Genomic DNA, 21,408 nt, shown 5'->3' on the forward strand with positions numbered 1-21,408 from the left:
GTTTGCTTCAGGGTTCTCAGTAAACTTCTCAGAGCCAGTCCTACAGAAACCCCTGGTATGTCAGTTCAGACAGGCTTATCTTCTGCCTTCCTTTCAAACAGAAGCAAGGTGGGAGGCAAAGAGCAGGTCTGTGTGCAGGAGCAGGAGGGAGGGAGTGGCTCCTGAACTTTCTCATCTTTGAAGGGGCTGATTAACTGCTGCCTGGTGATGATCCTTGGACTTTGACTTACATGCGTGCTAATGATTTCTTCTCAACAGACTTTAATGAGTTCTGCACGAGTTCAATAGCATAACAGCTAAATGTTGGCATAGGTTTGTAATTGCAACACAAAAGTCAGTACCTTTTTCTACAGAGTATATGTAAACATGTTTAAGGTGTTTAGTCTAAAAAATTGTCTTATATGTAGCCCTTATCTAAATCCCTGCTTATCTACTAAATATATCAATGGTGTTTGCAGATAGGTCAAATTCTGTGGTAGGTCTTTATGGTTTTGTTCCTAGCTGCTCACACTGCTGTGGTGCACTACATGTGTCAGCCACAAGCACTGCAAGGTGGTAATGCAAAAGGGATTCATTTCCTATCTGGCATGAAAGTAGAAAAGAATGTCTGCCAAGATAAGTTCCTTTGCTATGGCAGAAAAAGTTACATTAAATGCTGGATTCTTGGTTATTCATTCTGAATCCTTGCACATCTGTCTAGATTTGACCTTCAATATATGACTTTCATAATACTGTGTGTAAACAAATACGCTGTCATCCAGGCTTAGGAAATGCTAAGCCACTGAAGCCTGCATATATTACAGATATAATATGCCTCATTTCTGATTAGTACTTATTTGATTTTGTTTTGATTTATGCTTTAAATTGGAGAACACTCACAATAGATTGTGGGTGTCATTGGTTATTTTTCAATACTATTTTTGGATTAACAGATGACCTGGATATTTGTTTCACTATGCAAATGTTCTTCACAAAATAGTTTTTCTCTGCGCACCCTGTATCGTCATAGCCAGACTTGCTCTCTCCTTGTGTGTCTGTGTGTAAACGTATATATGTGCTTTTGTCTGAGTGTGTCCTTAGATACACTGAAGGCATACTCCTGAACTCTTGTACTCTTTCTCTTTTCCACTGTTTTTCTTCATGCTGATTCTTTCCTCACAGCTTAATGACCATGGAACACTGTGGAGCCCTAATAATCAAATATGTTAAGAAGTTCACTGTACTATTCTTCAGCTAAAATTATTAGCCAATTCTTAAGTGTGATTGTTTATAAAATTTCCTTTTGTCTCTGAAGTACATTTTAAGTAGTTAGATTGGTAGTTTGTGCTGGGATTTCCTTTTCTTTGTTTCTAAATGTTTCAGTTGCATTTCCATATTTTGATGTTCTTGATACTGTTCTGTATCTTCAGTTCATCTTCAGCATCTGTTTTTCATTCTTCTTATACTGCCAAAGCTGAAGTGCCTTTTATGGCTCACTCGCTTATTTGAGTAACCAGTGTTGTGTATCACTTGTTGACTATTCTGGCTGAAAACACTGGTACAAAGAGAGGCTGCAGGGGGAGAATGTGTATAAAGTGGTGGTGGCTTGACAAATAGGTTTGAGTTGTCTTTTGGGGTTAAGGAGCCCAAGCTGGCAAAGCTGCTTTTATTTTTTTAATTATTTTCCTCCATCACTCAAATCCTTTGTTAAGCTATTTTGTCTTCAGTACTTCTAAAACACCAACTATAACAGCTTCTTAAAATACTGCTAGTTCATGATCCTTTTCTTCTCAGTGAGCCATGACAATCTGGCTTCTTCATGCTAAAATTTTATTTCCCTTTCTAAAAACTTCAAGTAATTTATCACTGAGCAATTGGATTTCTTGTGCATTTCTGTAATGTGCCTCTCAGTTTTATAGAAATAAAAAACCCCCCTGAAATTATAACTCTCGTAGCGAGTTAAGTAAGCTTAACAAATATCCGGCTTGCATCATGTTCACATGATCAAGTAGTCCTTTTAATGTACCTATTTTTACCTCTGTAACTATTAAAATGAAGCTGTATGGGGCTTCTATGTATGCAATGATGCTCAGCTGTGAAATTCACAGAAGAACCCAGATTATTGTTAGGCTGTTGGGTAAGTCAGGAATAAATTTCTGGGTCTAAGATCCTGTACAGTATTTTTTCTCTTTTGGATGGAAATTGCCTCTTTAGGTCAATTTTTCCCCTCCTGAAAGCAGACCTGTATGGTTTTTTTAGTCACTATTAGTTCCAGTAAGACCACATTACTGCTTTCTAGTAAGCAACCCAGAAGCGTTCTTATATGAAAGAATATTTTTCCTATAAAATGTTTGCTGTCTATGCATTGACCAGTTGAATAAGTTGTTTTAAGGTTATTTATTATCCCGTGTGTGCTACGGTGTAAAAATATTGCTAGGTAGTAAGGTGCCTGGCTTTTTATGAAGAATCAATGTATCATATAACCTTTAAGTACACCTGAAACTTTGAAAAACAGTTAGGCCTTACCTTAATGAACAAGTTTTCAACTGGAGTAAATAATATTTTTATTTCTGGAAGCAGGAGAAACTGGAAATGGGTTTTTTGGACGTCCAGCCTGTTTGCAAGTGTTGTGGCTAAGGGGGAACTGTGCCTGTTCTACTGGCTTAGTGACAAAATAGTAAATAGTGTAAGCATTTGTGGATATAGGGATCATGGAAAGTTCTGTATAGCAGGAAAAGCTGTGAGGTATGGGTGGAGTGGGTCAGGGCAGGAAAGCTGAAGAGAAGTCAAGAAGGATGAGTTTGAAATCAGTTTGTTTAATTTGTATTAAAAGCAAACCACAGGGGGTAGTAAGTTTTACTCAACATAAATGTAAAACGTTTGCTGTGCCTGATGTCAGCTCAGGATTCTTTGCCTTTTACACTTTAACATTGGTTGTACATTAACAATGGACCTTAGTTGAATTCTATATTGCATATTTTATGAAGTGAGATAGCAGAAGCCTTGCTAAATTGTTTCCACAAAGCAGTTACTCATTTGTAGGTAGCTGAGGATGGAAGTGACAAAGCTGGAGTATTTATTCTATTGGGATGTTGTCAGAATGATTTTAAAGCAAGGTCCTCTTCTGAGTTCTTTTAAGAATTATTACTCTTTTTTAAATTGCTACATTTTGTACAGAATATTTAAGTTATGCCACAGGCCTTTCCAGGCCTCAGTGTTTGAACAAAAGTTTCTTGGATCTACTGAGCCCACAGAGCCACTGAATGGATTCAGAACAAGAAGGTACACCCACAGCACAGCTTCAAAACCAATCTTTTTTTCCTTCACATTACTTGAAAAAAAGAAAGTAACCAGGAAAAATATACCTGTCTTTATTATTATTGTTATTATTGTTATTGTTATTATTGTTATTATTGTTATTATTATTATTTATTTTGAATGCTTTAAGTTTTACCACCAACTAAAGTTCCTGTTCCGTGACAGCAGTACCAAGCGGGATGGCTCTCCCCCACCAGCCTGGCAGCTTTGGAGAGGGATTTTACACTAAAATGCTACAGTGTCTGCCAGGGTGACAGATGCACAGGTGGTGTTTTCTTCTGGGGCATACAGTCTGGTATTTCAGAGTGCTGGCAGTGTTTGAGGTTGTGGACATTTAAAGGAGCTTATCTCTCGGCACCTTCTACCTAGGAGGAAATGTGGCTGGATAAAGCAGCAACCAGGGTCCTTGGACAGCACAACTTGCTTTAAAATACTTTGAAGTTTCAAAGTAATTCCGAAATTACTTTGGAAACATGTGAAAGGTCTCATGTGCCTAAATCACTTGAGGAATAGATGGCCTTTAAAATGTCTTTAGTGTGCTACCTCATTAGAAAAACTCCGGCATTCCTAAGAAATGATTATAGTGTATAACAGAATGTTTCTCTTTGAGCTCTGGGACTTCTTCCAAAACATAATCAGTGCACTTCAGAGTATATTCCTTTATAGTTTGTAAATGAATCTTAATGCATTGAAAAAGTTTGAAAATATAAAGAAGAAAGGATCCAAACATGTAAATTCAATAAACCTTTTGGTCAGCTTAATTCCTCCATTTACACTATCAGAAATGCCTGAAATGTGATTGTTGCATTATTTCACAAAATCTTCCTAAGTATTGACTTGTTTGTATATTATTCTTTAACAGAATTAGTGGTCATGCTTTTACTTGTCCTAGTGACTCAACAAGCACATTCTTGCAGAGATTCAAGCAGGGCAGCTAATTTAAATTTTCTAATTTGTGCTATTAACTCTCATGTCTAAATGAAGTTTTTTTAAAGACTACAGAGTTTAATATAGCTTACTTTCCAAATTTGACTGGCAAAAATAAACCTGTTTTTTAAAGGGGTTTTAAAGAGGAAAAACTTACATTCTCTGCATGGTTTATCATTGCAGGACCATGCAGAAGTTGTGTTTAGATGGAATCTTTAACTTTATTCCTTCTGTATAACCTGGGCATAATTTTAGAGGTCAAAATCAAAACTAACTGAGAAAAAAAAGCCAGAAGTATTCAATTTTGCACACTTAATAAAGGCTTTGTGTGTGTGGTTTTGGCAAATACTCCCCTGATGTAATAAAGTGGTAATGGTAACAAAAAGGATTTGGTTATTTGGTTAAACACTATTTCCCCTGTAGCAAAATAGACCTACTGAAACTAAACTTTTTGCTTCAGGTGTTTAGATCACAGTGTGGACTTGTATTAGCACTGGATGCAAAGAGATAAATCCTAGCTGAACTTTACCTATCTGAAAATATTTGTCTGGTGTTAAACATATGTTTTAGATTGCAAACATAAAGCATAGAATGATTTACCTTCTAGAGATACTGATCTCTTCCCATTGATTAAAGAAGACCTTAGGCAAATAATTCAAAGAACTAACTTTTTGAGTTGAGGAACTGAATTCCATCCTAATTTATAAGTAACTAGTGACAAGGATGATTTCAGCAAAGGGTACATTTTTTCAGCACTGACATTTCAGGTGCTGGTTAACCCCCTGGTTCATTGCATGATTCATAAACAAGTTTACATTTCTTGAGTCAGTACTGAATGCAAAATAAACTTGAAAAATAATTTTGTTTGGGGCATTTTGATATCACCATGTTGTATGTTGTCTGATTAGCAATTCCATTGGTTTAGAACATGTTAGAACACCACAGCAAGCAAATTGCTTGCTTTTTGCCTCACCTAAAATGAGTAGCCAGTTCTTCATTGAATGACTAGTGCTTTATATTCAATAAGAATCAAATGAACTATTACAAAATTATACTTAATGAAAAAAAAATTCCTTTTTTGCTTTGAGTTTTCATAAATAATTCTTCCATGGTCACACATAAAAGTAAAAAAATTGGTCTGAGAGTGTTATTAAAATTTAGATTTTCTGATTGTAGGTATCAGTACATACCAGTGCAGTTTTCAGGGTACATACTTTTGACCTGTGGTGCTGTCTGATTTGCCATTGAGCAATGCAAAAAATCTCATTATAAAAGTATCAGAAAAAATCCCTGAGATAGTTCAAAGAACATCTCTTTTGGTGATAGCCCATAACGTTAAGCTGTATTATTCAAACAGCAGCTTCAATTCAGTATTGTAACACTGAATTTGTCTGGGAGACTGCCCTCTGGCAGTAACGCAGGAAGGGTTTGGGACCTAGTACTGCTGCTGCAAAATACCTTTCTCAGTTCAAGTGCTTTCTTTATAGCCAAAGAAAAGAGATCCCAGTCCTGAATTCTAAGTATAAACACTAACTCTTTCCCCACAGTTTAGCGCACTGTAAAATGAATGTAAATACAAGTTCATCATTATCATACTACTTATCTGTGTCAAACCCTTTGTAAGGATTAGTAATGTGATTCCTCAGCACTAAAATGTATGATTGCAAACACTTTTAGATTTCTGTGGTGCTAACAATAGGTAGTGTTCTTTTGTAAAACAAGACAAACCTCGTCCCACAGAAGCCAGCTGGTTGCAGGAGGGTCTTGATTTTCACTTCATTGGTTTTGCCACCCTCCACAGCAAGGTATTTTCACCAGGGTATCAAAACCTTCAAACCTTCCCCAGCTATCATAAATGTTTGTCTTGATGGCTTAATTAAAAAAAAAAAAAAAAAAGGCTTTTTTGTGTGTGTTATTTATAAAGAAGATAAGATTCTGTGCCAGAAAGGGGAGGGATTTGAATCAGGTTAAGCAGGTTGCGCTCTTTTGTGTTTTGCCCTAGAAGAAATAAGGAGTAGGAAGTTCCTCGTGGTCACCTATGGCCTGTACCAATAGGTGGCATGTACCAGCCAGATACTTCAAATTTTCTACTAGTCTGGTTGTAAATTAACATGTCCCTCTGTGATAGGATATAGGAACCATGGAGATAGAGTGGATAGTGATGAGTGTGGGAAAGTTGCATTAGATCCACAGTTGGCTTCCTGGTAGTTACAAAATGCTCTTGCTCCCCAAAGAAATCTGCTTGCAAGAATTTGAAAGTGCATTTATTGAAAATAAAATTTTATAAAGTAGTATATAGATGCTGGTGTCGCTTGTGCTCTAGCTTTAGCTGGATAACTGCTGTTACCACCTCAGTATTAGCAGATAATTAGGAGTTATTTGTATGATGTCCTTTCCCACTGCCTAGGAGATGCAAAGGAACCCTTAGTATTGAGTTGTCAAACATATTTGAGAGCTGGAGTTGCACGTAAATGTGTGTAGGATGAGGCGCAGTTCAAGATGAGACATGTTCCTATGTTTTACCAGCGCAGCAGGAGCTAGCTCCCATCACAGTCATTAGGGAGCCAGGCACTACAAAGTAGTTTAAGGAGCAGTTCTCCTGCCCCGAAATAAACGCCTGGTGCCTGCCCCCATGGAGCTGTCCTGCGTCACCGTATTGACTGTGCTGGGAACTCCGGCACCTAAGTGTAGGCACATTAATCTTTGCGCTGGTTAGAGATCATTTCCCTTCCAATTGGTTGTATCATGTATGTCTTAATTTTAATCTGCGTCCAGTAAATTATAATCTTATAATAGATGAAATGTGACTGTTGGAAGAGGCTTCCTTCAGAGGGAAGAGAATCAATTCTTACAGACTTCAGGTTCTGTTAAATAAATAGAGTGCAAGCACTGCTCGATCACTTCCACCACAATTCAAATCACCTCAGTGAAACACGTCATCTAAAAATTATAGTTGTGTTAGGATTGTTTCACCTAAGAATTTTCTAACTGACAAATTGTAAAGACACAAGTTACTTACTTTGTGTATTTGATACTATGTATGTACATTTGTGGGATTTTTGCCTGCAAAATCCATCACTCATTTCTCATTAGGGAACTCTTTAAGTGACCATGAGAAGAGGGGAGAAGGCATCTACAAAGTGTTTTGTTTGTGTACATTAGCTGGAATTACTTAAATACTTCTCTCTGGCTAAATTCTCACATTGTGCAGGTCATTCTTAAAAATATTTCAAAATGGAAAGGTATGTGGGTTGTTTGGATATTTTTTTCATACTCTGGTTTATGCATCTTTATGATGTAGTAGATAATAAGGATTGAGGTCTACCAAGCACTATACTTTGACTGTCTGACTAAATCGTTGGTATAAGGGTATGATACCTGTTCAGCGTTACAAGACTGGAGGAACGAGGTTTTTCCTTAACATCCAAAGTAAGGACCATTTAAAGTTCCAAAATAAGCACTAGATTAAATGGGTGACTAATGCTTGTTACTCTGTATTCTTATTGTCCTAAAATAACGAGTGTGAAGAAAAGTTGCTAACTGAATCTTAAACTTCTCGTTACAGAGCTTAATAATCCTATTAATACTCTGAAACTTGCATTTTGTGTTTTTCAGTTTCATTATACCAGTCCTGATGGGCATTTTTAATGCCATCTTTAGAAGCCTGTTTAATTTTCAGCTGACTAGTCATAACTGCCTATGACATCTTTTGTTTTTCTGAAATTCATGGCATACCCATTTTCATGGATACATCAGATACTGTTCCAGTGTACTTTTCCATTTAGTCTTTTACAATGACCTTAACCTATCTTGCGCTGATTTGTTATTTCATCTTTTTCTTTAGAAATAAGTCCATTATATCAGAATAAGAAGAACATTTATGCAGATTGGTTTTTGGATTTTGATTTTAACAGACACTATTGTTGATTATTTGTTAATTGTTCAGTTATGTTTAACATTTGGTGAGATTTGCAGGGTTTCCTTTCTTTTAAGGAATCTTAAAATGATGGAAGGATTTTTGTCTTCCTTGCGAACATAATTGCTGATTGTTGGTTGCGTTTTCTCAGGGTTGTGATGACCAGCTTCATACACCCAGCTGAATACAGAACACATCCTTGTATTTAAGCAGTATCAGCAGTAAATGCAGACACCTGTAGTGCTGTAATTGTTACTGTATTACCGTAGTGTTAAGTCAATGTGGGTTTGGTTGAAAGATAGCTACATTGTTTCTCATAATGTCTCTTTAGCATCCAGACTTTATTTGAATCTTTAATCTAAGTTGCAAGTATTTATCACAAGCTGCTGAGATCATCCAGTGCCTTTTAGCTGTATGTTTTCTGTAAATCAAGAACTGTTGCAATTCATCTTTGATCATGCTCTAATTTATGTATTTTCTAACCCTGCTACTCCTCTTCCCTGCTGGCTGTCCTCTTTTGAACCATTTTTATTTTGGAGGAGAAGCAGACTGGTGATGATTTTCAGCTCTGATGGGAGCTTTTTTCTACTGAACTGTGATTCTGCCCTTGCCCCCACATGTTGTATAAAATGAATCTGAATCCTGGATGCATCATGTTTCCCAGATCCATGGGATGCGTCTCTGAGTCTTTTTTTCAGATGTTTTAGTTTCATAGCTTGCAAAAATTAATGCTGGCGAACTGTACTGGGTGTTGTCCCACATATGTCTTCTGAGACTTCTAGACTGACTGTTTTTCAGCCCCTCCTTTTCCTCCTTCCCTCCTCCCTCAGATTTTTGAGGTTATTTAGTTGATCTGCTTCTCTGCCTCTCTGCAGCACCCAAAATGGGATATATGCTAGAGTTGCTGCCTTAAGGCAAGATGCTTTATGGAAGAGTTGGTCCATAAATCCTACTTCTCCTAGTATATTATCATATAATACACTGTTCCTTAAGGTCTTGAAGGTGTTCAAGTACTTCGGTATTCTAGAAGGTGATAATCAAACTATTCTTAGGCATATTTTGGTATACATTCAGGGGCGGGGTGTATGTATCTATACACACATATAGGTGTTATATATATGTAGATATATATAAAACATAATAATGTTTAGCAGTGTAAGGCAAATTGGGTTTCTTTAGGGAAGTTTGGGAGAAAAGGATAAATACAGAAAAGGTTGTACTAGGCTTTGCTGCTGAAGGCTGTATATTGTTTTTAAGTTCCTCTGCTTGTCTCCAGTTTCTCTCAAATACAGAATCACTTGTTTTTTACCATCCTCTGGAAGACTTTAGAAACATTTTTAAAAGGAAACAACCCACAAGCTCAAAACATTTGCAGCCTTCATTTGCTATTAAATATTCAGTCTTCCTTTTCTGACACCCAAACCTGACCATGTGAAGACTTCTATTAGATCAAAATAAAATAGGTTGCTGCTCTTTGGAAGCCATTATGTCATAATTCTCATATTTGTACACTCGTTCTTATCTTTTAGAAGAAGGGAAAAGAGAGAAAATAAGTATTTTTTAAGCAGAAATGAGGCTGGAGAAATAAAACATCTTTCAGGCATGAATGGAAAATGAAAAAAGGGGCATTGATTTTACTTGGCTCTCCTTTCTTCAGATGAGAAGCCTTGAAAAATCCTTTCCATCTTATAAAAATGGGGTTTGATACTAATACAGATATGGACATGAGAAAACATATGCTTCTTGAGTGCTGCATTAGTTATCTGTACAGTATTTATAACTGAACAGTCTTGACCAGAACTCTGATGAACTTTAGTATGTATTTCTATAGAGTTGTTTTCCCTTACTAGCTCTTAAAATTTCTCGCAATTTGTTCTCTGTGAAGGCTAGACAGGTATGGAGCACTTTTAGTAGTTTCTAATGGCAAAGTCAGCTGATGAAGAAATTTTAAAAGTCTCAGCAGTGAAGTCTTTCAACGATGCAACTATAAGTAAAACCTCTTTTCTAGTTGAAAAGATACTGAAATACTATCCATTTCTGAATTCTGTCATTAAGAAGATTCTTTAAAAATTCATTTTTAAGCCTATGTAGTTTTTCTACTAACTATATTAAGTCAAATTATAATTTATAATTTATTTGCCTTATTACAACACTTCATTAAAATGTCAGAAGGTACAGCTTCTAGGCAGGGTATTGCACCGAGAACTATGCATGCAGCGCTTTTCGCATATGGAAATAGCTACAGCAGTTCTGTTCTGCAGCATGAATTAACAAAGATTGATTGCAATCTGTTTTTATTAACTCAAGGAAGAAAAGCAGTGTAGCGATATTAAGAAAATTAATTATAACTTTCTAATCTGGTAATTAATGTGCAGCTGGGCGTGAGTGCAGTTAGTGCAATTCAGTAATTTGGCAGTCCTGACAAATTATCATCATCTGTTTTAAGGTAGTCAACTGTTCTTTAATCTTTGCTCAAATTTGTATAATCTTTTCTGTTTCAGAATGGTTTTAACAATTTAGATGTTAGATATGGCCTTTTACTATAACAATGTGAACTGAAGTTCAGTTGTATTTTTTAGAACCCTCTTTTATTCTTTTTCAGTGTTGTACTGAAATTTTTTATGAAGCAGTTGTATGAAACAGTGATTACTGGTAATTGACCTGCATATGTTGAATAATCTTAAAATGCTACTGAGAATTTAATGTACCCTGTAAATTGAGATGCTTCCAATTAAATAGAGTTCTTAGGATAATCACTTTCAAAACTAATCAAGTAATATGATGGTGTTACTAAAACTCTTGTTGACTTAATTATGACAAATTAATAAACCTAACCAACGCAATTACTGTAATGTTCATATCAGTTCACATTTTTCATAACCTATCCATAAATGTTTTTTCAGAAACACAAAGGGAAAATTGAATTTACCTAGGTGTATTGAATTAGCATGACAAGGTGACTTGAGTGGGGGAGTGTTTGTGCCCTCCTTGCCTTCTTTATGAGGTGTGAAGGTTACTGTGAATCACCCCATGCTCAGTGCCTCCCATCTATTAGGAAATCAAATGCTACTGAACAAAAATTAGAACTAGGATCCTAGCAGTGGTATTGATAAGAGAAAATGTTCTTAAGCAGTCTGGCTGGCTTTGATACTATCAAATATGATCTCCTGGAATAATGCTAGTAAACAAAGCACTGTAATCTTGCCAATAGGGTTTATCTTTAGTATTATTTTTAACAATTTAAGGGGAAAAAGCATAAAGCATTATGTAGATCAGACTCTGAAAACCATCCAAAACTGCTCAGTATCCTTACACTGTTAGTGAACAGCTAGTTTAAAAAACCTACTTTATTTACATAAGACTTTGGATGGGGGGGTTGCTTGTCTTGTTTTAGGGCCTTTGTTGCTGTTGTTGAAGTGTTCATTAGGAATGCATTAGAGAAGGTGTTCTGGGAGATGAAAAGCCAGGAGTTTTCAGCTCAGTGAATCTGTCCTTTCGATTGTTTTGTGACATGTTTCAACAGGAGAAAAGACAGACAGCCTTTGCCAGAACAGCCACTTGCTTAGTACTTAAGGCATTCCCCAGGAGTTTAGCAGGCATGGGTTTGAACCTCCTCAGCAGGAGAATTGAACCGAGGTCTTTCACTTCTTGGACACATGCTTTAGCTCTTTTAGGAAGATTATTGCTTCCTTTAAAAGAAATCATTAGCTATACAGCTTAAATCAGTCTGATCATACTGATAGATGGGTGGTAGGTATGTTATGGCTTACGGGCTTGTGAATAATTAAGATCAAGGAATCAATGTGGATTTCTTCATTAGCAGGTTAGTTCAGCGCAGGAGTGAGCTTTTGAGGTGTTTCTCCCAGTCTTCCCTACTTGCTGTGCTGTGGTTTATGCTTACACACAGAAGTGCCTAAAGCTGGGTATTTGCTCTACACCATTGATCTACTTGTTCTCAGGACATGTGGAGATCACAAATCTGGTCTCAGATACCTAAAGGAAAGCAAAGCCTTGTATGTCTTTTGTTTGATCCAGCTCAAGCTGAACAGAGAGAAAGCCAGATCAAAGATTTTAAGCAGAAATTAAAATATTTTATTATGCCATAACAACAATAAAATATATAAGGGATGGAAGGAAGGAGTTACTGACACTCTAATCAAATAAAAGCCTTGAAATTTTATAAAGGACCTACTAGGAATTTCTGGTTTAGTGGTAGAGAGTAAGATTCAAGCAGATCTCATATTTGATTTGCTTCACGCATAACTTCTGGACAAAAAAAACAACTGAACAAACAGCCCAACCTCTTGGAACCTGAAAATTATCTGAGGTTTGTTGGTTGGCATTAATGTCTGTGAATACTGCATGGTGCTGTTTACCATCTTATGCCTTCTTCTAATTTATGTTTCAGAGCCAGTGTCATGTCAGTGTCATGGTTTTAGAATCCTGAAATATTCTATATTGTTCTCCCTATCAAAAATTTGTCATTGAATGAATTAGCTTGATTTTCAAAATAAAAAATGGACAACAATATCATTTATTGCATTAGTCATATTGAACAATTAATTTTGGAACAAATTAAATTAATAAAGAATATAGCAGATTTGGTAGTTTTTTCTGTTTAGACACATGGTTATGAACAATTCGTATTTCCATTATTTTTGTCTGCTTCAAACCATTTTGAAAGTATCTTAAGTTTTTGTATTGTTTTATTTTCATATTTGCTGAGTGTTTACTTTGCACTCACCAGTGTAACAGAACTTTCATGAGCATTCACAGTAATAAAGCTCAGTTTGCATATGGCAAATTAAGAATAGTTACATGACATGCAGCTGTTTGGAGAAAGAGATATTTTGAAGTGTCTTATGTGTTCTTTGAAGTCATTCTGTGATGAATTAGTCACTCCAGTACTGTAAATCAGTTTGATCACGCTATAACTTTCAGTTAGATCAGCTATATTTCCATTGTGTGCTTTCATGTACTACCAGGTATTATGACTGACAAAGATTACACATTACAGAATTAGTTTGTAGATATGTAGCATAAAATATAACCTTAAGTGATCCAGTATTGTCATGCATTCAGCTGTGCTGATGAAATGGATGGTTGCAGAACTGACGTGTGTAGTGAAGTCCAAGAGATCCTCCAAAAGCAGATTCAGTCATACATATGAATGCCTCAAGGCTTTTTGTAGCTGTCGGTGGTTTTTCCTCATAGTACTGAGAGATATGGAGTGTTAACTGCAAAACTTCAATCTTTCTGACCAGTTTTGATAGATAGTTTGGCTTTTAATGTCTTTTTTCTTTCTTTGTTTTTTTTTAAGAAAAACTTCTAACAGTTTTCTGTCTCCTGATTGCTGATGAGTTGCATGTACATATACCTTTGAAAGCCGATCCTCTGTCATATCTTTGGGTCTCTGCTATGATGGCCAGCATGATGTTCATATTGAGGAAGAAACCATAAAAGAAGAGGGTGAATTCTTCCATCAGGAGAAATGAGGATTACCATAGAATCTGTATCTGCTGAGATCGTTTTGGATTTTGTGTATGATATTTTGCAATGGGTTGTTGCTAAAAAATCTGTATGTGTTCAAACTAACTGTATGGCATTATCATATTGATGTTATGGCAGGGTGAGCTTTTCAAGTGAGTGTGACTTTTGCTACTGGAGCCTGCCAGTGTTAGGGTGATTATTAGATGCTGTGTAGGCTGGCTGTCTGCTATTTTTTTTCCTAGTATTTTCATATAATTTGGAATTACTATAGCAGAGAGCTAATGCCTGGCTACTCAACCTTAAGACGGACCCAACGAGCAAAATTTCCATGATCATGTTCTGCTCTGACTGACCTTTAACTCATTACAGGCGTACTTGTGTAAGGACAGAGAAGAGCAGGAGCATGTCTTTATGTTGTGGAAGACATGCAACCTGACTTCTTAGTCCTGTGGGCTGATGTGAACTCTCTTTTAAGTGTTGAGTTAGGTGGACACACCTAGCCAACATCCAAAATATGTGGTGTTCTTGCTCTAATCTCACATTAAACGATGAGTGACCTTGTGTTTGCTGCTTTTGATGAGCAGACCTTGCTCACTGTAGTACACCATAACCTAACTGAGTAGACCTGGCTTGGAGGATATGGTATAACTTAATATAATTTTTAAAGACTTATCAGAATAGTCACTTTGCTCTCTATTAAAGAATCTGCTGCCCACTAACAAGTAGTAAAAAAAAAAAACACCAAAAAAAAAACCTCAGCAGTAAATGCCATAAACACATGATGTCACAGTAGGAATCCGGATAGCAGAGGGTAAAGACAAAATGAGATTTGTACAATGGTGGGGTAGTTTCAGAGCTATTGAGTAGGAAATAAAAAGAGGCTTGTGAGCCACCTAAGCAGTTTGTTCCAGAAATTTGCCTCCATTGGTTTAAACTTCATGTTAAAATTACATTTTTATTGTTACAACACTGACACATCTTTATGAGAAAGTTAATAGGAGGGAACAATCTTTCAGCAAATTAAATGAAAGGCTACTGTTTCCAATTGACATCTATGAAACTGCTGCTACATTCCTTGCAGTAGTGCTTAGAGAAATAAATGAGCAAATATTCATTATAATCGAGCTTTAATGGTATCCATATGCTATATATCTTGCTATGGTGCTCATGTTGTGTGTTGTATGAAAAAAATGAGTACTAGTCTGTCAAAGGCCCATTAATGTAAATGTCTTGATTCAGTCCTTAGCCTTGGTGAGGCTCGTGTGTTTTGAATATATCCCAGCAAATCGTGGTTGGTGCAGCAAATCTGAGAGTCTTTCTGGTTGACCTTTCAGGTTGTCCATTTCATGTCATACAGCATACTTTCTAGATAACAAAATCTACTGGAGCAAAGAAGATTTAAAAAATTTATCATTTTGATTTTGATTCTTTTCAAATTAATATTTTCTAACAGACATTAGAACGTGCAGTTTTTCAGCAATGTTGTTTCACATCATGGCATGATATTTTACTAAAGCCATAAATTAACTATTTTCTCGATCTTCTACCCAGATTTCATTTTGTAAATTAATTGAGTTTTGCTTAACTATGTTTTAGTCAGCATTGTGTTAACAGCTAATGGCTTTTGGACCTGTCTTTGAAGACTTAATTCTGTCACTTTAGTATTAAGCCTGTTGTATGGTTAAGGTTTACTGTCATCCAAGGTTTTTGTGAGAACTACAAGTTCACAAGCTTGCTTTTGAGTGATTAAAGTTTGGACAGTGGTTCAATCTTGCTCCTTTTACTCCATTTAATGAAGTCTAAACTGTCCAATTTTTGCATGACGTACTGGTTCTTCTGAATGATGTACCACAGATGCTTTGATAAGGCATAGCTTAAAAATTCAAAAAGGACTCTTTATGAGCTTTACTTGCTTCCCTACTCTGATAATACACAGAGATGAGATGCTGTGAAATTTTTATTAGTAAACAAGCTTTAATTCATCAGGAATGTATGATTTAGCTTTGTATTGCTTTATCAGAAGTTTATTGGGAGGTTTCAGAAATTAAATAATGACAGAAAATAAGGCAGAAGTCATGTCATCAATCCATATGCTCCAATACGGAGCACTTAAGCTGTGCCTCAGTTATCCTAGACAGATGTTCGTCTAGCCATTTCTTCAAGACCTGCAACATGGACATTCCATGCTTTTCCAAGGAAGCTGATCCCGGTGCTTCTGTATCTTCACTACTGGGAGTGTTCTGGGGTGGCTGTTATTTTCTCTGATGTCTAGCGTGGAACTTAAATACTTCACTATTTTGGTGGAAGATTTATCCCCCTTTACGTGTTGGAAGAAGACTATTGCCATGTCTAACCCATTATCCATTAACAAGATCACTCTTCCTGCCCTCAGCCCTGGGGCAATACTTTCTCTGTTCCTCATAATCCTTGTTACTCTTCTCTAAGCTTTCTAAAATTTGTCGCTGTCTGTCTGTAGCTGGTCAAGGAAGGCCTTTCCATGAATGAATAACATATGCCCTTCAGCACCCTCATTCCTCAGTTGACATTTAAGCCATGTCATACAGCTCACAACATGCCTTGTTTGCATTTCCGCTTAACAGCCTGCTCATTTCTAAAACCTCCTTCCCCATACCTGCTTCTCCAAGCTTTTGGGGATGCTTCCGTAGCAAACTCTAATCCTAGATTTCTTCATGAGTTCTCCAGACCTCTTTTCCATACACATTTTTTGAGTCACCAAAATACTTGTCTTATCAGAGCAGCTCTGGTGTACGGTCAGTATCACTTACGTTTGTTTCCTCTCACTCAAGCACAACGGAAAGAGAAGACAAATGTTGGACAAAACCATGGCATCCCCATCACTTTTATGTATGTTTTATGCTATTCTATACCACATCAGTACTTGATCCTCTGATATGGGAGACTATGTTTCAGTATTTCTTGAGCCTCTTTGAAGTGAACAACTGGTTTATTTTTTCTTTTTTTCCTTTTATGATCCTTTGTAATTGTATAGCTTTTTGTGTGTGAGCCAAGTTGGTTTGTCGATAATCAGTCACATATTGACTAAATATGTCTTAGGTACTTCAGAGGATTAGAAAAAGACCTGTTGCTGACCACAGAGATAGCAGCTCCAGCGGAAGTTGCTCTTTGTGCTCGCCTTTTAGGGAGAACAAGGGATCCTGGCCTTTATATTCGATCCCTGCATTCACCCACACATCAGACATCCTTTGGAAGTCTGTCTACCTGAAAGAGACGGGAGTGAGAAAGGGGAGCCGTCTCCACTTCTGTGTTTGCTCTGATCATTTTGACTTGGACCAGGGTGTTGCTCTCATACTCACAAATTTGTAATATTGTAAGAATCAAGAAATTAAATCGTTTTGATAGAGTCAACAGACTCTATTTGAAGTTACTTATAAGAGACCTAAAACCAGCTTATTTTGATGGCTTTTGAGTTCAAAGTTTCTCTAGTACCCAGAAGATAATTGTGCTCTTGACCAAAAATTCTTTTTTTTACTATCTTTCAAAAGGGTCAAGACAACTAACCAATATGCCATATCTATCCAGAATATACTCCGTTCCCGACAAGGTCTTAATTTTAGTTGAAGAACAAGTATGCCACTTCTTACATGATGATCCTTGCAAGATACTCCATTCTATACCATATTATTCCAGTCTACAGCTGGAAATACAAAAAAGGAAAAAAAAAAAGAAGCTTAAAATACATATTCTTGCACTAAAGCCATTAAAAGCAGTGAGGCATTACAAGCAACATTTAAAACCTTTACGGAAATGTTTTCCTAGAATTCAGGTATAAACTTGATTTTCTTAAATGCTTTGTAAAACTATAGCATCATTGTTCTTATTGATAATTTGATAAAGAAAAATAGCAAGCTAATTTCCCTGTGTAAATTGTTCAATATGGAGAAGCTTTTTCAACACGGTTAATGCAACAGTATATGCCAGTGCAGGAAAAAAAACTACACATATAATCTCCAGCGGGTTTCCAAGGATTCCAGAAGCATGGGGGTTTTGTGAGCCTTTGATTGTTCTATCATTTTAAATAGTAATCCTTTCATGCTGATTTCACTTTATCCTTTATCTTACTTTCATTATATTGATTAAAATCCCATTATGGTTAAGAAAAGCTTATTTGACTACTTGATGCCAGCCCCTTTATTATCTGATAATCTTGTTTACAGAATCCTCCAAGGAACATCTTTAAGTGTGGTCATGAGTGCGAGGATTGTGATCTTGTTTTTTTAACAAGTACTTTTAGAAGAAATGTTTGATACTTCTTATTTTTCTGCTCTGCCAAGGTAGCGTAGGTATTTCTGCCTTTTTCAACTCTATTGAATTATTAGGTAACTGGATGGAAAACTCTTTTCCTTCTTCAGGATATTCACTACTTGAAGGTATCATTGTATCGTAATTTAAAGCATGGATTACTGCAAAACGATTATGGAACAAAATTACTTTTTCTTTAAAAATACAAGTCTTGCCTAATCTGGCTGTGCTGAGTTTTTGAGGTAATGTTTGTCCTTTTTTTTTAATTCTTCTCTTTATGGTATAATCAGATTGTCCTGGATCATAATTTTTAGTGCATATCTGAGGATTAAGCTGTATTGTGCTGTGCCTTGCTATCTGAGATAGTCAGCATCATTGGTTTCTTGTAAATAGCTCATCTATAACATGAGAAGCAGCTGTGTAGAATTATTTGTTGCATGAAGTAACAAGTGAATTAAAGGTGAAATTTTGGTTTGGTGGAACACAGCTAAATAACAGCTGATAGAGACTGTACCACAGGAAAAGTGTGATGGAGATACTTTCCTCAGGTGAAAATCAGGTGTGTATTAGATTGGGGTGAGGGGCTGGCGAGTGTCCATCTGCCTGCTATACAGTAGAAAATATTCCTATTTAATCATACCTTAGTTAATGAATTTGATCATGATTTAGCCATTGGTTGATATTCCTTGATTACACAAACAACGAGGGACTTGATTCATTTGTACATATGTGATCCAATGAAATCAGATGTCATGTTTATTAAACCATATTCCATTTTGTTTGGAGCACAAGCATAACATTTAGAATCAGAAACTGATAAATAACATGGATGTTTTCCACTAGCCTAGCGATACGCCTGAAACTAATGTCATTTGAGGACAATAGGGATAGCTCTTTATTGTTAAATTGACTGGTACACCCTGAATAATATGTATCTCTATAAATGTATGAAGTGAGGGAAAAGGAACCTGTAAATTGCACGTAAGTGCGTACTTCTCTTTTTTTAAAGTAATTGACTTAGATCTTCATTTTCAAAATTGATAGGCATTGAAGGATGAAAATGTGCATAGCAAATGTGTCAGGTGCTGGGAAAAGAAACTGAAACAGTCTTTTTTTACATCGTATTACTCATTTCCAGAAAGAGAACCAGTTCTCAGTTCCCAAATCTGAATGGTGTTAATGGAAAGAATTTATACACTATGGATTCCCCATATTCATATTCACCTGTGGTCTCTCCAATATTGGCAATTACAGAAGTTTAATGCTTGATCAGTACCTTTTGAAGCCACCAGGAAGGAGTGTTTCTGTTGGCTGTGAGTAAGGATCAAGCCCTTAGTGATGGGCACTGAGAAAAACAAATGTTTATCTGATCCCAGAACAAATGGATTTATATGACACTGCAACGTGTCGGTAAAGAGGAAGAAGATTGAAGCAGACTGGAAAAAAGGGACATTTATACCTTTCTTAAAGCATTTGTCAAAACAGATTATGTCTTTAGCAACACTAGTCTGAAAAAGACTACTTCAGGTTTTTTTATCTGGAAGAGCTGTCGCTTTCAGTGAACCAGAATGCCATTTCAGTAGTGTTTCATACAGCTGTCACAGCATCTGTGAAAGCAGATACTGAAGGGAGAGGTTTCACTTGACAACAGTGGTGTCTCTGTATTGTACATTTAGGTTGATACACATATCTGCAAATGCATATGCAAGTGTAATTTATGGCATTTGTAAGTTAACGTTATATCAGATGAGTATTGCAGCTGCAAGTCTTGTGTGACAAGCTGTCCAGTATCTGAAACCACTGTTGATCCAACAGCTGTATTAAAAGGAGAAATAATTGACTGTCAGTCAGAAAGCCTTTGGCGTAGGCTCCTCACAATGAATAGTAGCTACAAAACTGCTTAAAACAGACCTTTGCAACTAGTCAGCCAATTATTTTTAATAACGGAGCCGTGCAGTTAGTGTCATGATTTTGATTCTCACTTCAAACATTTAATGGTACTACATGCAATATCAAGCACAATAAATGTGACTAAAGGCTTTGAAAGGCTTCTTAAGTGCCTGTGAATCCACTTAAAATATTTTCTTGAAATGAGAAACCAATAAAAGCTAATTGAGTTCAGAAAAGTAGAAGATTAAAACCACTGTTTAAAGTTACTGTCTGGTGGTAAGGAATGAGTATGATTGGATAAACAAGAGTGATAGATATTTAAAATGACTGAGATTGAGATTAGGGCGATCTAGGTATTAAAAAATTAGTGTTGGAAAGTGGGAATTAGGGACTGGGAAGTTTCATGTAGCCTGTCACTTGCCATCCGTTGTTTTGATGCTTTGAATCTTTACCTTCTCTGGAAAGTCCCTGATCAGACTGAAAAGACCGAATACTCAGATTTTGTCCTGTCCAGAAGGTCATTAGTGGCGTTGAAAAAGTGACTCTGACTCATCTGGTAGAGAAGCCACTGTTTTCACAATAATTCAGTACACTAATATTCTTGACTGAGTTGTGAGTGTCCTTAAGCTGAACTGGAGGTGACCACTGTTGTAGAATCTCCATCATAGAAATGCATCTTGCTGCTGCTACTTGAGGCTCTGTGGAGAGAACCTGAAGATCTCAAGTGACTGACAGCAGAGGGAATAATATCTGGTAACACAGAAGTTGAGTGGAAGAGCAAGATGAGGGTTGTGGGAGCAGAAAGATAGAGGAGCAGCAAAAAAAACCCAAACCAACAAATACATCAAGAAAAAAGAAATGGGCAAGTTCTGAATTCTAGCATCAATTTTCCACAGTGTTTCTGTGTTACCTAGTCACTTCCAAATGCAAACTGCTCAACACTCATCCTCATAACAAATTATTTTACAAAGGAAATTAGTAAAGTTGATTTGTGCTTGGACAATGCGATTGATATGGTACAAGAATAATTTAGAAAAGCTCAAATAGGAGTTATTAGTAAAGGAATGCTGATGCGAGACAGAAACTCACTGAAGTCAGAAGTTAATGAACTAATCAGTGTGGAGGGGGGTTTTACAGCAAACCCTCAGCAGAAAAAAAAAAAAAAGATAACCTTTAAGCTGAGTGTTTGAAAAGTGATATAAAACTGGATGCAGAGTCTTACAGAGAGATGTACTGAGCAAAGTAGATCGACAGTGCTGATGCCATGGCTGAGGTGGTTTAAGGCAGCAAGTACTCTTACTTAATGTGAAATGTAAAGTTCCAAAATAAGCTTTATAGTTAAACAAACAAGGTTAGTTCATCTTTTAGTATTAAAAGGCATGGCAGAGAAGAAGAGAACATATATATGGTCTTTCTCATGGACTCAATTTTTTTTTCCCAGTGAATCTGCTAAGAATGTGTTTTCCATTGGCTTCTCAGAACCAGGAGGTTTGGGAGTTTTTCTTGCTTTGTTGGTTTTTGAGGTTTTTTTACAGATGGAAGGTCTTTTTGTTTGGTTGTTTAGTTGGGTTTGGTTTTGGAAGATTTTTTAGACTGTCACTAACACT

General features: G+C 36.4%; 1 protein-coding gene across 3 annotated transcripts in view; it reads left to right on the forward strand.

Moving 5' to 3' along the window:
* MAN1A1 (mannosidase alpha class 1A member 1) overlaps positions 1–21,408 on the forward strand; it is a 151,803-nt gene that overhangs the window by 88,457 nt on the left and 41,938 nt on the right. The gene's annotated exons all lie outside the window — the stretch shown is intronic.

The sequence above is a fragment of the Falco biarmicus genome, chromosome 6 (assembly GCF_023638135.1).
Source record: "Falco biarmicus isolate bFalBia1 chromosome 6, bFalBia1.pri, whole genome shotgun sequence".
Lineage (NCBI taxonomy): Eukaryota > Metazoa > Chordata > Aves > Falconiformes > Falconidae > Falco > Falco biarmicus.